Source organism: Sciurus carolinensis, unplaced genomic scaffold, assembly GCF_902686445.1.
Source record: "Sciurus carolinensis unplaced genomic scaffold, mSciCar1.2, whole genome shotgun sequence".
In the NCBI taxonomy this organism is placed as follows: Eukaryota; Metazoa; Chordata; class Mammalia; order Rodentia; family Sciuridae; genus Sciurus; species Sciurus carolinensis.
The window spans coordinates 100,137-115,031 of record NW_025920346.1 but is presented as its reverse complement, the minus strand read 5'-3'; the positions used below and the strand labels follow the sequence as shown (position 1 = coordinate 115,031).

At 38.4% G+C, this 14,895-nt stretch overlaps 1 pseudogene; it reads right to left on the bottom strand.

Annotated features, from left to right (window-relative positions):
• Nucleotides 1–12,041, bottom strand: part of LOC124975625 (ankyrin repeat, SAM and basic leucine zipper domain-containing protein 1-like) — a 62,415-nt pseudogene extending 50,374 nt beyond the window's left edge.
• Between the last annotated feature and the right edge of the window lie 2,854 nt (nt 12,042–14,895).

Sequence of the window (14,895 nt, the reverse complement as noted above, 5' to 3'; positions counted from 1 at the left end):
ATTGTCTTATTTTTTATTGAACCAAGATTTACTTTATTAACTCTTATGATACATTTCCTCAATTATTCATGTCAATGAATAGTATGATAAAGTTAATCCTACTGATGACTGCATCTCATGATCAGCTTCATTTGATCTTATGCTACACTCTTTTCACTGAGAGTTTTATAAAGTAGAACATGGATAAATTTTTGTAATCTATGATGCAATATGCTGACCCAAGGATATTCAGTGAAAATTTAATAATATATTCCTCTGAAAATAATTAGGTTTAATATTTAGCATTTTTGATAATAAAATCATATCACTAGAAACAAAATTCAAATATTTTTTGGTGATAGAAAACTAGGTTCCATGCAATACTATATATTTTCTCTATTACAGAGTACTAAGGGTCTTGCCTCTATTATATAGATTTGTTAAGCAAATTGCTTGTACATTCAGAATTTAAAAAGTATGTAGAAATAAGAATATAATATAGAATGCCTGTCCAGGAATTGGAAACACCAAAATTAAGAAACAAAGTGATCTGCCTAGGTGGTGTTCACAAATGATTTAATTTTTTCAAGCACAGATCAATATACTACCATTGACTGAAAATGGTACACCTTATCATGACAAATAACTTCTGTGTAATTGATTCACTAAGCATTCTGGTGGAGGTCCTTGTTCACTGCAGATTGTACAGTTTTATTTCAAAATCAGGGAAGCAGGTAGAATTTGTAATGAAAAGGATAATTGTTGAATATTTAAGCACACATAATCTACTTGGGAATAAACAGTATGATTTACATAATGGGAAATCATGGCAACTAATCAACATGAATTCAAGAAATGATAAATAGCTATCTGAAAAAAGAGGAACAAGTAGATGTAACTTATTAATATTAGCAAAAATACCTTTGATAAAGTTTTCCTTTCCTCTGCTGTGCTCCACCAACCCCACATGCAACCCCAAACACATGTGCATGTGTGTGCATACAACCCACACACACACACACATACACACACACACACACACACACACACACACACATAGAGACATGCACACAAGAAGCTATACCTTAGAAAGATAAATTAACTACAGGATAGGGGAAAAGTTTTGTTTTTTTGAGGAATTGACTTATAAATAACACAGAGTTGGGATAGTTACTTATTAAAAAGAAGGTTGTACTTGACTCCCACCTCAAAATGTACTTATCTGAACCAGAATTTTTATAGACTGGGTACTTACATTAGATCTCTGAGTTTTCAATCATATTATACAAATGATTTTTGTCTATGAAAAAATGTAACAAAATGGTTTTTAATGTCTGAAATGCTGCAAGTGAGAACTGAGAGTTGAACGTTGGTATGGCTAAGCATAAGATAGATTATATGACTACAAAGAATCCAAAATGATGGCTTATACTTAAATTATTTTAATTTTTTGTGGTAAGAATACTTAAAACAAAATTTATCATTTTAACTCTTTCAGGCACATTAAGTACATTTCAGTGGCATTGAGTACCTTCACAATGTTGTACCATCATCCCCATAATGAATTTCCAAATTTTTTTCAGTTTTCCAAACAGAAACTCTGAATTCATTTAAAAATATCACCCCACTCTTCTGCCTGCAAGCTCCTGGTAACGCTTATTCTTTTCTATTCTAACTACCTCCTAAAAATAAAATTTTGAAACAGTTGTTCTTTTGTATCTGGCTTATTTCATTTTGCAAAGTTTTTTAAGTTAATTCATGTTATAGCATGTATTGGAACTTTATTCCTTGTCATGGGTGAATATTTTATTATATGTAACTATAAAAAAAAAAGGAAGCATATACAATCAGACATGCACTATGCTGAGTATTTGGTGGGCAATATCTCATGTAATCCTCATAGAAACTAATATAGGAGATATTATTATCTCCAGTTTATAGATTAGAACTCTGAGGCCTAGAAAGTTTAAGTAGCATGCTTGAGTAAGTGGTATAATTGGAATTTGAACTAGGTCTATCTTTAGTGTCCACTTGTTTAGGTATCACAGTATAATTTCACATTAGTGGTCATGTCCTCTCTTGAAACACTAATATAGTTTTGAAACCTGAACTTGATAAAGTACATAAAACTAGAATAGAAGGTGTAGAAAATGGCATGTTAGAGTAAACAAGAATAGGAGGATTTTGCTGCTGTCATGTTATCAATAAATAATTTTTTCTTTTGAATAAATGAAGGTAGAAAGGAACAAAGATTGGATTTCATTATTGAAGGCTATGCTTAGGATAAACAAAATGATATTTGACAAATCTTGGCCTATGAAATGTAAAGATCTTTCCATAAAGAGTTTCAATCAGAAAACTTATGGCAAAAGGAATTGTTATATTATTCTAAAAGTAGAGATCGTATGAAGTCAAAATAGAAAGCTGTAAATAAGAATTTATTCATGTATTTTATTAAGAGACAAATAATCATATTATGGGAGTTCATCCCTGAAAGTTTAGTTGCCAAGGCTAACAGCAACTAGACATTTCATGAGCTATAACCACACCTTTAAATTCAGATAAACTGGCACACAGGTTACACAAAAGGCTATCAATCTGTACTTTCACACTTCCAGTGAGAGGAAGAACACATAATCTCTGTTGTTATTTGGTAATACAGACATCCAGTATTGTGTTGAGACTAATTCTTCCTCCATTCACTTTTCAGTCTAAGGTCTTATGTTTTCCACAAGATTATGCAGACAAGCCAAATGTATTCAACCCTATGATAAACTTTCAAATATTTGAAGACAATACCATGTTATTACCAACCTTCTTTCTTTCTGCTCAATAATATTAGCAGCCAGGACTTGAGAGGCCAAGATGCTGGAGAAGTTAAGCCCAAATTATACACCTGAAGATACTTGCAGATTTCCAACAGGCTACAAGCAATTTATATAGGAAAAGATTAATCACATGGAATTCATTAAAATGAAGAAATTTTACATAATCAATACCACTAATAAAGTAAAAATCCAACCCACAGAGGTGAAGAAGATATTTGTAGTATATTTCATCTGACAAAGTACTTATATCTATAGTAGTGAAAAATTCCTAAAAATCAATCAATAAAAAAAACCATAACAGAAGATGAGAAGATTAACTGAACAAGTGCTTTGTAAATAAACATACTTGATGATCAATAAACATAAAAATGTATTTAAAATCATTAACCATCAGAAAATACAGTTTAAGACTATGAGATACTATAATTTACCACAATGATTAAAATTAAAACAAAGCAGAACATAAGCTGTGATAATTCTAAGTATTATCTTGGATGTGGAACAACTAGAACTCCCATATGTTCTTGGTAAATTGTAAATTATGAACTGAAGCTAACATTTTTGAAAACTGTAATGATAGAATAAAACTCAACATGTGCAAATTAAATGCCCAAGATTTTTTACTTCTAGATAATACCTAAAATATTCAAAAACTGAACAACCCAAATATTGACCAAGTAGAATGGATTAATGTATTCATTATATACATACAATGGATTACTATGTAGAAATGAAATGACTACTTTTACATACACCACTGTGGATGAATTTCACAAAAATAAATTAACAAAAGAAACCAGACACTAAAGAGTACATACTGTGATTCCACTTACATGAAATCTAAAAACCAGCAAAATGAATGTATGGTCTTAAAAGTCAGAATAGTTTTATGGGGGTAAGTCAATAACCAGAAAGTGACAGAAGGAAGGTTTCTTACTAACCTGGTAATTGTTACTTCAGTGTATTCAACCTGCAAAAGTTCATCTATGGGAAGTAGGCAATTTCTATATGTATAGTATGTTTCAAAAGTTAACTGTAGCTGGACTTGAATGTTCACTTTTTGAAAGATAATATACATACAAAAAGTAATATATAATATGTAAAATATTATACTCTTATAATCCCAGTTGTTTGGGAGGCTGAGGCAGTAGATTGCAAGTTCAATTTGAGCCTCAGCAGTTTAGCAAGGCCCTAAAGCAATTTGGGGAGAAACTCTCTTAAAATAAAACATATAAAGGACTGGGAATGTGACTCAGTAATGTAAACTTGGGTTCAATGCCTGGTATCAAAAAAAGTGAACTTTAAAATGAAAAATAATTCCCATAATTAGGTTAAAAATCAGTTACTTAAATATGTTGGATTACCATGCTGTGAAATTAATAAGTCTGTATGTTCATTGTAAACACAATATAAAGATTTTGAAACTTATACTGCACTCAACAATTTGAATTTTTTGTGAGAGACTGAAAATATTAAGAGACTGTCATTTTCTCATCCTCTTCCCCTAAAAAAGAATTCTAGCTCAGCATTTTTGATAATGAGAGCTGTACAATAAATGAACAAATTACTGATCCTAATTTGCATTTTTCTGGGGTTTTATGATATATGCAAAGTGCTCAGTGTAGATTTGACACATATGGAGCACACAGACAGTTACTTGTTAAACTATTTGTATCTTGCATTGCACTATAGATTTATTTTGAGTTTGTTAATGACTTAAACATCAATGTCTCTTTCAAAACTGAATCTCATGCTTGTACAAATTTTGAACCTGTGTAGTAATTGCTTTATTTTATTGTGGTAGAATTTGATCCTTATCTAACAGGATATTTATGGATTGTGATTTATTTTCAATTTAAGCATTTATGTTGTTCAGGGAGGACTCAAACTAGAACCTTATTTACCATCATTACTAACTTTTGTTTTGACTCACAGTTATCTAGAAGTTACATTCTTCTAGATGGTCATTCAATCAATTATGAATACTACTAATGGGACTCACATTTGGTCCATGATTATTTTGTCACTAAGGATGTGAAAATAAAAATGACATAAAATATCTCTCATTATGACATTGAAATCAGACCAGAGATCCTGCATCTTATAGAAGAAAAGTAGGTCCAAATCTTCAACTTGTTGACTTAGGATCAGACTTCCTTAACAGAACTCCCATAGCACAAGAAATAAAAGCAAGAATCAACAACTGGGACAGATTCAAACTAAAAAGCTTTCTCTCAGCAAAGGAAACTATTAGTAATGTGAATAGAGAGCCTACAGAGTGGGAGAATATATTTGCCACTCATACTTCAGATAGAGCACTAATTTCCAGAATCTTATAAAAACTCAAAAAACTTTACACCAAGAATACAAATAATCCAATCAGCAAATGGGCTAAGGAAATGAACAGATACTTCACAAGGGAAGGTGTACAAGCAATCAACAGATATATGAAAAAATGTACAACATCTCTAGTAATAAGAGAAATGCAAATCAAAATTACCCTAAGATTCCATTTCAACCCAATTAGAATGGCGATTATCAAGAACACAAGCAACAATAGATGTTGGTGAGGATTTGGGAAAAAAGGTACACTCATACATTCCTGGTGGGGTCACAAATTAGTACAGCCACTCTGGAAAGCTGTATGGAGATTCCTCAGAAAGCTTGGAATGGAACCACCATTTGACTCAGCTATCCCACTCCTTGGCCTATACCCAAAGGACTTAAAATCAGCATACTACAGAGATACATCCACATCAATGTTCATTGCTGCTCAATTCACCATAGCCAGATTTTGGAACCAATCTAGATGCCCTTCAGTGGATGAATGGATAAAGAAACTGTGGTATATATATACAATGGAATATTACTCAGCCGTAAAGAATGATAAAATTATGGCATTTGCAGGCAAATGGATGAAATTGGAGAATATCATGCTAAGTGAGATAAGTCAATCTCAAAAAAACAAATGATATCACTAATAAGTGGATGATGACACATACTGGGGGGTGGGAGGGGTTAGCATTAGGGTTAAGGTTAGGTTTAGGGTTAGGGATAAGGAGGGTGATAAGGACTGTATAGAAGGAAAAGAGGGGTGGGTGGGGTTGACTGGGGGAAGGGAAAAAATAACAGAATGAAGCAAACATCATTACCTTATGTAAATGTATGATTACACAAATGGTATACCTTGACTCCATGTACGAATAGAGAAACAACATGTATCCCATTTGTTTACAATAAAAAAATTAAAAATATGTTAAAGTATTAAGTGAAATAAAAAGATGTGCACATGGAAAGCATATACATGTGCTTAGTCAATCTTTAAAGTTCATTTAGGAGGTTTCAAATTTTATTTTAACATTGAATATATTTATTTTCAGAGGCCCCAGAAGGAACAGGGATAGTGGTCAGAGTGACTTACAGGATGGCACCCAGCTAGGAAGGAAGATTCAATTTACTTCTTGTTAGCTCAGAGATGTTGGCAACATTTCTCTCATGAACCTCAGCCTACTTGCCCTTAAGATCACTTCTTCAACTCATTGGAGGTTATTGTAGAGGTTAAGACAGCATGCCTACCAAGCAACATAGTCAAAAGTAATGTGCCTGGAAACTGGCATAGGGTCACACAGGTGTTCTTAAAACTTGGTCCAGCTTTACTTGGACTTTCCTCTGCTTGTCCAATGCTTCACACACATGCTGTCTAACTAGGTTGTCAGTGTTGATATGTCTCATTCCTCTATGTGCTCAGGCTCCAGCTGGTCCTTGTCTCTGAGCAGGTCTTGCCTACTTGATTATTGCTGTATCACCATGCACAGGACACTGGCCTGTGTTTCCCAGGGGCATGCTTTGCTAACTCTGAGAGTCAAGTACAAAGGTTGGGATGCTGAATGAAGGAAGATATGGTTATCTATATGGTATTTGAAGAGTGAGGCCCAATTTTGGTGGTTTTCTTATTTTCACAGCTTTGTTTCTGTGAGCTTTTCATATGCTTATGCACTTGGGCCCTTCCATGTGGGATTTGGAATGACTGTCAGTCACAGCATTTCACCTTTCAGGTTGGGGCAAAGTGGAGGCTTCATTAGACATTTGTCACAACCTCCAGAAGCAGCAGAATGGGAACATCAGAATTGAATTCTCATAGATTTTTTTCTAGAATGAACTGATTAAAATATTTTCCTAGGTAGGTCAGAATCTTCTTTTTAACAATTTCACAAGAAAACCAAAGAGAAAGTCTTCATGGTGATGGCATTAAATCTGCTTGGATGACTCAGAATGTATGTTGGCGCAGCAACAAGCTATGTGGTGGGCAGAAGACATATCTGGTGGTGGCAGTGGTGTGATTAAAAGGGCCAACATCAACATGCCATGCAGGGCAGGATTCTTCTCAGTCTTTCATAGAAAAAGCTTTTGAAGCCTATCTTTCCATTCCCTTTCGCAGGGCCCTAAGTTGTGATTATGTCTCCCCACCATCCCACTCTGTGGGTTGTGGTTCAAAATGTTGGTTGTGTTATGTGCTCACTGTAATGAGAATTTGAATTTCATGCAGATCCTGAAGTGTGAATGAAAAATCACCAGTTCCCTAGCTGTGTGACCAATGAATGCCTTTTCTAGCTATTTATTGTAGACTTGATCCCAGATCCATTTCACTAGGGCTCGGCTGGTTCCTAGACCCTGGTGCAGTCAGAAAACATGTGGTTAATTGTGCTAAATACCATGGATCACAGGCATGACTTCGATGTCTACTTTTTATTTCTTACATAACAGTGCATAGTAACCCAGGTGCAGTGGTGGCTGCCTGTAGTCTCCAATATTTAGGATGTGGAAACAGGAGCATCCTACATTCCAGTCTAGCCTGGAAAACTTAGATAAACCCTGCCTCAAAATCAAAAATAAAAAGGGGTGGGGAATTAGCTTATTGATAAAGCATCCTAGGGTTCAATCCCCAGAATGACAAAAACAAGACAAGAATGCTTAGAAACAGGCTGATTGCTGCAAAATTTCAGCTTTGGGCATGAGTCCATACCATTTTTAGCCTAGATGTACCAGGGATGCCACAGGGAAAGGCTGGGTACCTGGTATAGCACAGGGCACCTCTAGATGTCCACTTACAAGTTTTGCTCCTCTCAGGATGATTCTGGTGGGTGTCCATGGCTGAATGTGCCTGATCTGTAGTCTTTGGCAGAACATGAATAGAGTCCAGTTCCCAAATGGTCCAACTGGATCCCTATCATGCTTAGTTCTAGTGTCCAGGATGAGACCCTTGGCCACTGGTGCATGAGGACATGCTTGGTATAGGGAGTCTGATCCTTCTGGTGATTCCTAGGGAACTTGAAGTGGAAGCCAAGGAGGAAGGAAGAGGCCAAGCAGGAACATCTTGCTCCTTTCAGGGTGCCACGACAACACACCTAGACTGGTGACTTATAAAAAACAAGCTAAATTCTCACAGTTCTGGAAGTGAAAGCCCAAGTTCAAGGCAAGGGCAGGTTTAGTGTCTGGTGAGGACTCACTTCCCAGTACACAGAAGGAATCTTTTTTTCTGTTTCCTCCCATGGAAAGAGAGGCCCTTTTTTCCATTAACTTATTCATTCAACCACACATTTGTCCACTCATCCACTGGTCAGTTAAGCTTTATTGAGTGCCAACTGTGTCCTGTGCATTCAGCTTGTCTTTAAATTTCTGCAATGACTGGGTCTTCAAGAATGCCTTTGAGTCATTTTGATGGGGAGATGGACAATGAACATAGAGAGATCACCATGGGCAACCTGGTGAGACAGTCCTGGAAATCAGAGCAAGAAGGAAATTTTTCTTTAGTCGGGAGAAATCCAGAAGGTTTATGAAGACATGATCTCCAGGGTATTAAGGGTGGTTCCACAGCCCTTATCTCTTGTGATGCTGTCTCCTTTAGAAGCATATCTTTAGGTATCAGAGGGTGTCCAGATGTCACAAACAATGATGTTGTTCAACATTGCACACAGAAGCAAATTACTGGGTGGGACTCACAGGTTGTAGTGACTTCCCTTCTCTGAGGACAGAAAGCAAGGCTCAGAACAAGAAAGTTGGGGAGTGAACAGAGTGGCCTCAGGCTTCTGGGTTGATGGTGGAAACCTCCTTTGGTTTCCCTGTTTCTGCAAAGCCTCGGGCCCTGTCCCCCACTCTACAATGAATGCAGCCACTGGGAGTCCAGGATTTCCTGGACATCCTGTTCATGCACAGGTGACATGTGTCAGGTTGGTCTTCTTTTCTCCCTAAGGTTAGAGAAAGAGCTAGTTGTTCATGAGGACCACTTGACACTGCCAGATCTTGGGACCATGGTTCTGCTGCAGGCTGTTGTCATATAGGACTTGTGCAGTCAGGTCCTAGAGCCCAAGCCCAGCTGGACCACAGGGGCAGGCAATTTCCTCCCCACCACCATGGACAAGTATATGCTGGTCATATTCATATATTAGTGTGAGTGGATCTTATGGGAATGGAAAATTTTCAGTACACAATGCCTTCAGTTCTCACCAGCTGCAGAATGTCCCCATCACACTGAACACAGGTTTCTGAAAGGCACAGTTGGTCTGTGTGAGCCTGAGCTCTCCTGATTCTACTCATTGGCACATGCTGCAGGCTCACCTGGTCTGCCAGTCTCTGAAGTAAGAGACACAGAGGTCAAATTCTAAAGGCCAGAATTTCATGGCAATTCCTGGACTGTGGAGACTCAGTGTCTCCTTACATTCTCCCTCTCCTCAACCCAGTTTTTACAGGAGTTTTGAATTATCTACCACATACCAAATGTGGCTCCCCAACACTGTCACCTACCCCCAGACAGGCCCTTGCCCACTTGGTCTGTACACTTAGTTATTTAAGACTTGACCCACCCTCCTCACGCTGTCCTTGAGAAGTGGAAGAATCTAGAATTGCCCTTAGCCCCTGTGGTCAGACCTGGAGGTGTGGTGGTAGAAGGACCAGGTTCCTGTGCATCTCTGCAGGGTCAATTTCAGGGCATAAGTCCTGCTTCAAATCTCCAGTTGTATCTCATCGTCCCTCATTTCCACTTTCCCATCCTGCCTCCCACACTCTCTGACTCATTGTAAGAGAACTGACGTGTGCCAATCTAGAAGCCTCTTTGGGCTACTATAACTAAATGCCACTGACTGGGTGGCATGAGCATCAGAAATGCTTTCCCACAGTCCTAGAAGCTGAAAGTACAGGGTCTTCTGGCAAAACAGGTTTGACCCCAGGCCTCCTGTCTTGGCCTGCAGGTGGCCACTGGCTCTGGGTGTGCTCACATGGCTTCTGAGTCTCTTCTTCAACAGACACTAATCCTGCTGCATCAGAGCCCTGCCCCCATGATTGCACTGAACCTTAATTACTTCCTCAGGTATTTAAATCTCTACTGTCAGGTCTGCCTTGGTGGTAGGATATTGGAAGGTGAGTCAGTTATTCCTCCTAATGTTCATAATCCTTTACACTGTGCTTCCTGCTTTGTGTATGTCTCCTGTGGGGATCTTCCTGACACTGCAGTGAGGCCAGGACAAGCTTGCAAGTCCACCTGTTTCTAATGGAAGTCTTCCCTCCTTGGTCCACCATGTACCCCACCACCTACCCCCTGGTTCTCCCTCACCTCTTCCTTTTCTGAGCCTCCTCTGCTTTCTCTGCCATCTCTGTCCCTGACCTACAGCATCCTGGTGCATTTTACAGGGTGCAGCCCCTCCTGCTGGGCCAGTGCTCCTCCTATGCTTTGTGTTCAGGGTCACAGCCCGATGGTATGCAGGGCTCACAATCACGACTCTAGCATGGAGCTCACCTCCTGGCCCATGAAGGAAGACACAGGAAAAGGAACAGAGGCAGTTTATCCTGCAGTTTAGTAGGCATGGTGATGATGAAAGCACACCACCTTTAGAGAGCTGCCTGTGGTTGATTCACATGTATATGAGTGTGTGTGTGTGTGTGTGTGCTGAGTATGTGCAGTGAGCATGACTGTGGTGTGTGCTGTGTGTGATGTGCATGAATGTGGTGTGAAAAATGTGTATGCTGTGTGAATTTTGTGGTATGTGTGTTGTGTGCTTCTGTGTGTATGGGTGTCATGTGTACATAGTATATGCTATGTGTTCTGCATGATGTGTGGTATGTACATGGTGATGTGTGTTTAGTGTGTGTATGGCATGTACTTTTTTGTCATATATGATTTATTATGCAAATGTGTTTTGTGTGTGTTGTGTGTAGTATGTATGTGGTGTAATATATATGTGTAGTGTGCTTAGTGTGTATTTTATGCATATGGTATGTGTTTAGTGCATAGTATACATGTAGTGTGCTGCATATGTGTAGTGTATATGGTGTGTCATGTGTTTTTGTGTCATATTTGGCATGTGTGTGGCATGTAATTTGTTTTGCATGTGTTCTACATAATTGGTGGACAGTATTTTGTGTATGTGTAGTATGAGTGGTGTGACATGTGTTGTTTGTCATGTATAATGTGCATAGTGTGTTTGTGGTGCATTGCATGTGTAAACATGTAGTATATGTATGATGTGTTGCATAGTTGTAGTGTGCATGGTTGGTGTGTTTGTGCTGTATGTGGTATATTACATGTGTAGTGTGTGTGGTATGTATGTGGTGTTTGGTGTATTGTATGTGGGAAGTATGGGTGATGTCTCTTTTCCTTGTATGTGGTATGTGCTATGTTATTTGTGTGGTATGCATGTGGCATGTAGTATACATGAAGTGTGAATACTCTGAGTTTTGCATTATTCATACTGTGTGGTGTGAATTTTGTGTTTTTTCTGTTGTATGTGGTATGAGTTGTGTATGTTGTGTCTGGAGGATGAGAAACAACCAGGTGGCCTTGTTTTCCTGTCCAGGTCCCTCTCTCTGGAGGCTGCCTGGGCACCCATCAGCTCACACCATTCCCTTTGGCACCAGGGCCTGATGACTCCTGGCAGTTCTGGGGCCTGCCTCACTGTCAGCAAGAAACACTGATGCCATACTCCTGATGGTGTCCTAGCTGTGACCTCCTATCCCACCACCAGCACCTCAGGGGCTTTTGGTGGTATATCTAACCCTCAATCACCCTGGTGGAATCTGTACAGACACATGGTTTCAGTACCTCTTTCTACAGGGCAATCTCTGCAGGTTGGTTAGTACCTCCAAAATCAGCCTCCTCACAGCCATGCAGTAGTGGATGTCATTACAGAACTGTACCAGCTCCGTGCTTCTTTTTGGCAATTGGCAACTCTGGAAGAAGAACATGTTGAGACCAGTCTGCCCCAGCAACACTGGCTGTTATTCCTGAAAATCAACCTTGTCATAGGCAGTAAAGACTGTAAGGAGGAATTAGGTGTGGGCTTGAACCAAATTATCAGCAAATCTGCAGTGTGTTGAAGCAGGGCAGTGGCTACACTGCCAACTAGGCTGTAAACAATGACCCTGCAAAGCTGGCAGTTCTCAAACTTTACCTAAGCTTTGCCACTGAAGGATCAGGCCCCAAAACACACTTTGACTCCTTTTGACCATCCCAAGAAAGCATCATTCTCAGTTGCACAGGTGAAGAATAGAAGGCCTGCAGAGGCCCAGCAATCCAACTTTGGGTGCGCAACAAAGGTGACATCACAGTCAAGGTCACAGAATTCTGACCCCAGTGACCAGTGTTTGACAAACACCTTAAGTGAACAAACATCATCTCCTACCCAGCAAGACTAGGATCTCAGGTGTGGGGTATGTTCTGAGCTGAGTGGGAAAAAGGGGTTCCTGCTGTGTTCAGTGACAGCTCACTCTCCCCCAGAATTAAACTAGCGACAAGCTCTAGAAAGTGGAAAAAAGCAAGAACACTGTGTGTACACTGTTAATCTAGGGGTCTCTCAAACCACTTTTTCTAACATTTTAATCATTAGAGCACTAAGCAAATAATCTTATTATATGCAATTAATACTAAAGTTAATTTAAGAATAAATTCTCCAAATCTGCCTTTGTAATCTCCATTTCTTCTGTTTTTGCTTCATGGGTTTATAAGTTGTTTCATTTATACTATTGGTGCATATGCTAATTAAGCACACATTTTTTAAGTGCTATAACTAAAAGACTTAAAACAACATAATCTTAAATGCACAGAATCTTTTAAAAGTTGATATTAGATGCTGAGGTACAGCTCATTGTTAGTTTTCCTACATGCATTCAGCACTGGGTCCACTAACAAGCAAAAAAAAATGAAAAATGATATATCATGCAATGTGAATGCTACCACCATGACATTTGACATAAACCTTGCCAAAATTCTGTAATAGGTTCTTGAAATTTAAAGACTGGTTCCAACATTATTTTCTCTAGTTTGCACTTTTAAGTTTATTTTTCCTTCAAAATTTGTTAAAAGTAACTGAGATTTTTAATCTACATAACATTTGGATTATTTTTATAAGATTTGAATGTTTTTAGATTTTTCTATTTGTTAAAATATTGCTAATTTTGAAAAGGTAAAAATCTTCAAAACCATGTTATGGTTCTCAAACTTTCTGAAAAGCAGTAGTTTTATTGTAAATATTAATAACTTCTTGAACAAGCAAATAGGTTATAAACATCAAAGGTATATCACTAAAATGTAATTATATTTAAATCAACAAACTTTTAGGTTAGATACCAAAGTCACTGTTAAAATGAAGAATCTTCAACAACTTAAACAAGTTTAAAAAAATGATTCATAATCCAGGAGCACAAAACACAAGAGTAGGAGTAAAAGATGAGGCAACACTTAGAGATAGAATAGAGATGCAAGGTACAAGACCTTAAGTGGTTACAAAGTTAATTTTCAAGTTGTCAATTTTGTTTGTCTCTTTTGGTCAGTTGAGACCTTGCTGCTGTTATTGACTGTAATTCTCTCTTAGTTACAATAGAACTCTCTTAGTTAGTCTTTCAGTACTAAATAAATTGCAGATGGATGTTACTTTCACAATAACATTGTGGGTGGGAGAGCCAGAGAAAGAGGAGTGTGCCCAGAAGACATGGAGCCATACTAATCATTCAAGACTCTCTATTGCCACATGGAATTGTAAACAGCAACTCAGGATATTTGGCATAAGGGAGTAGGACCAGAGGAAACCTCTGGCTGAAGGTGACCTACCCACAGCACCCTGCCAGCTTTCTGGAGTTGCAAAAATGTCTCTGGTATGTAAAAGATCATCCTCTATGGAAAGATGGGATAGGTGCACCTGACTTCATACACATTTCAGCTGCAGCCAAACTGAGCAGAGTTCTCAGGTGCTAAAACCGTGGGACTTAACTTGAGCCATGGGATGTGAGAGAAGTCAGTTCTGCTTTCCTTAGTTTTAAATCCCTCTCCTCATTTTGTTGAATAAATGTTCAGGTATTTATGTCTCTCAGGGGTTTAGTTGGTATGTGGTTCTCCATATATGCATTTCCAAATTCTCATATTCAACCAACCTTAGCTGCAAAATATTTAGAAACAATTCCACTTACACTATATAAATAGGAATATTTTTTGGTTATTACTGACTTACTTGTTACAAAGTGCTTATGTTCTACAAGGTATTCCATTTAATGTCCAGATGGTTTATAAAATGCAAATGTTTGCATGCATTATATGCAAATACAATACTATTTCCTAGGAATGACTTAAGCATTCCTGGATTTTGGTATATATAGGGCTCCTGGAACCCCTCCAATCCAGCAGATAAAGATTTCTGTGATGAGGGGCCTCTGAAAAACTTATGTGATCCACAGTACAGGCTACACCCTCAAAGCTCTGGCATTCTCCAGGCACAAACTTGATATAGAAAGAAGCCATCTAAGGGAGCAGAGCTGGAATCCACCCAAAGTGCCTGCTAGAGCCAGGCATGTGATGGGGTGTCAGTATTATGAACTGGTTACAAAGGATGAAACTCCCTTGATCAGAGGGGAGCCTTGACCTGCTGGTAGTTAAAATTCTGGCAATGGACATGAAACCAGGAAGTCCTCTGACCCTACCTGTCTATTTTCTGTGAAGTCTCCATCTACCATAAAGGGGTGTGACTCCTCCCTTCATTCCTCCCCTCCCCTCATTATACAGGGATCATTAAGGATTGTCCCACCTCCTTTTCTGAGATGCTGCTTCATT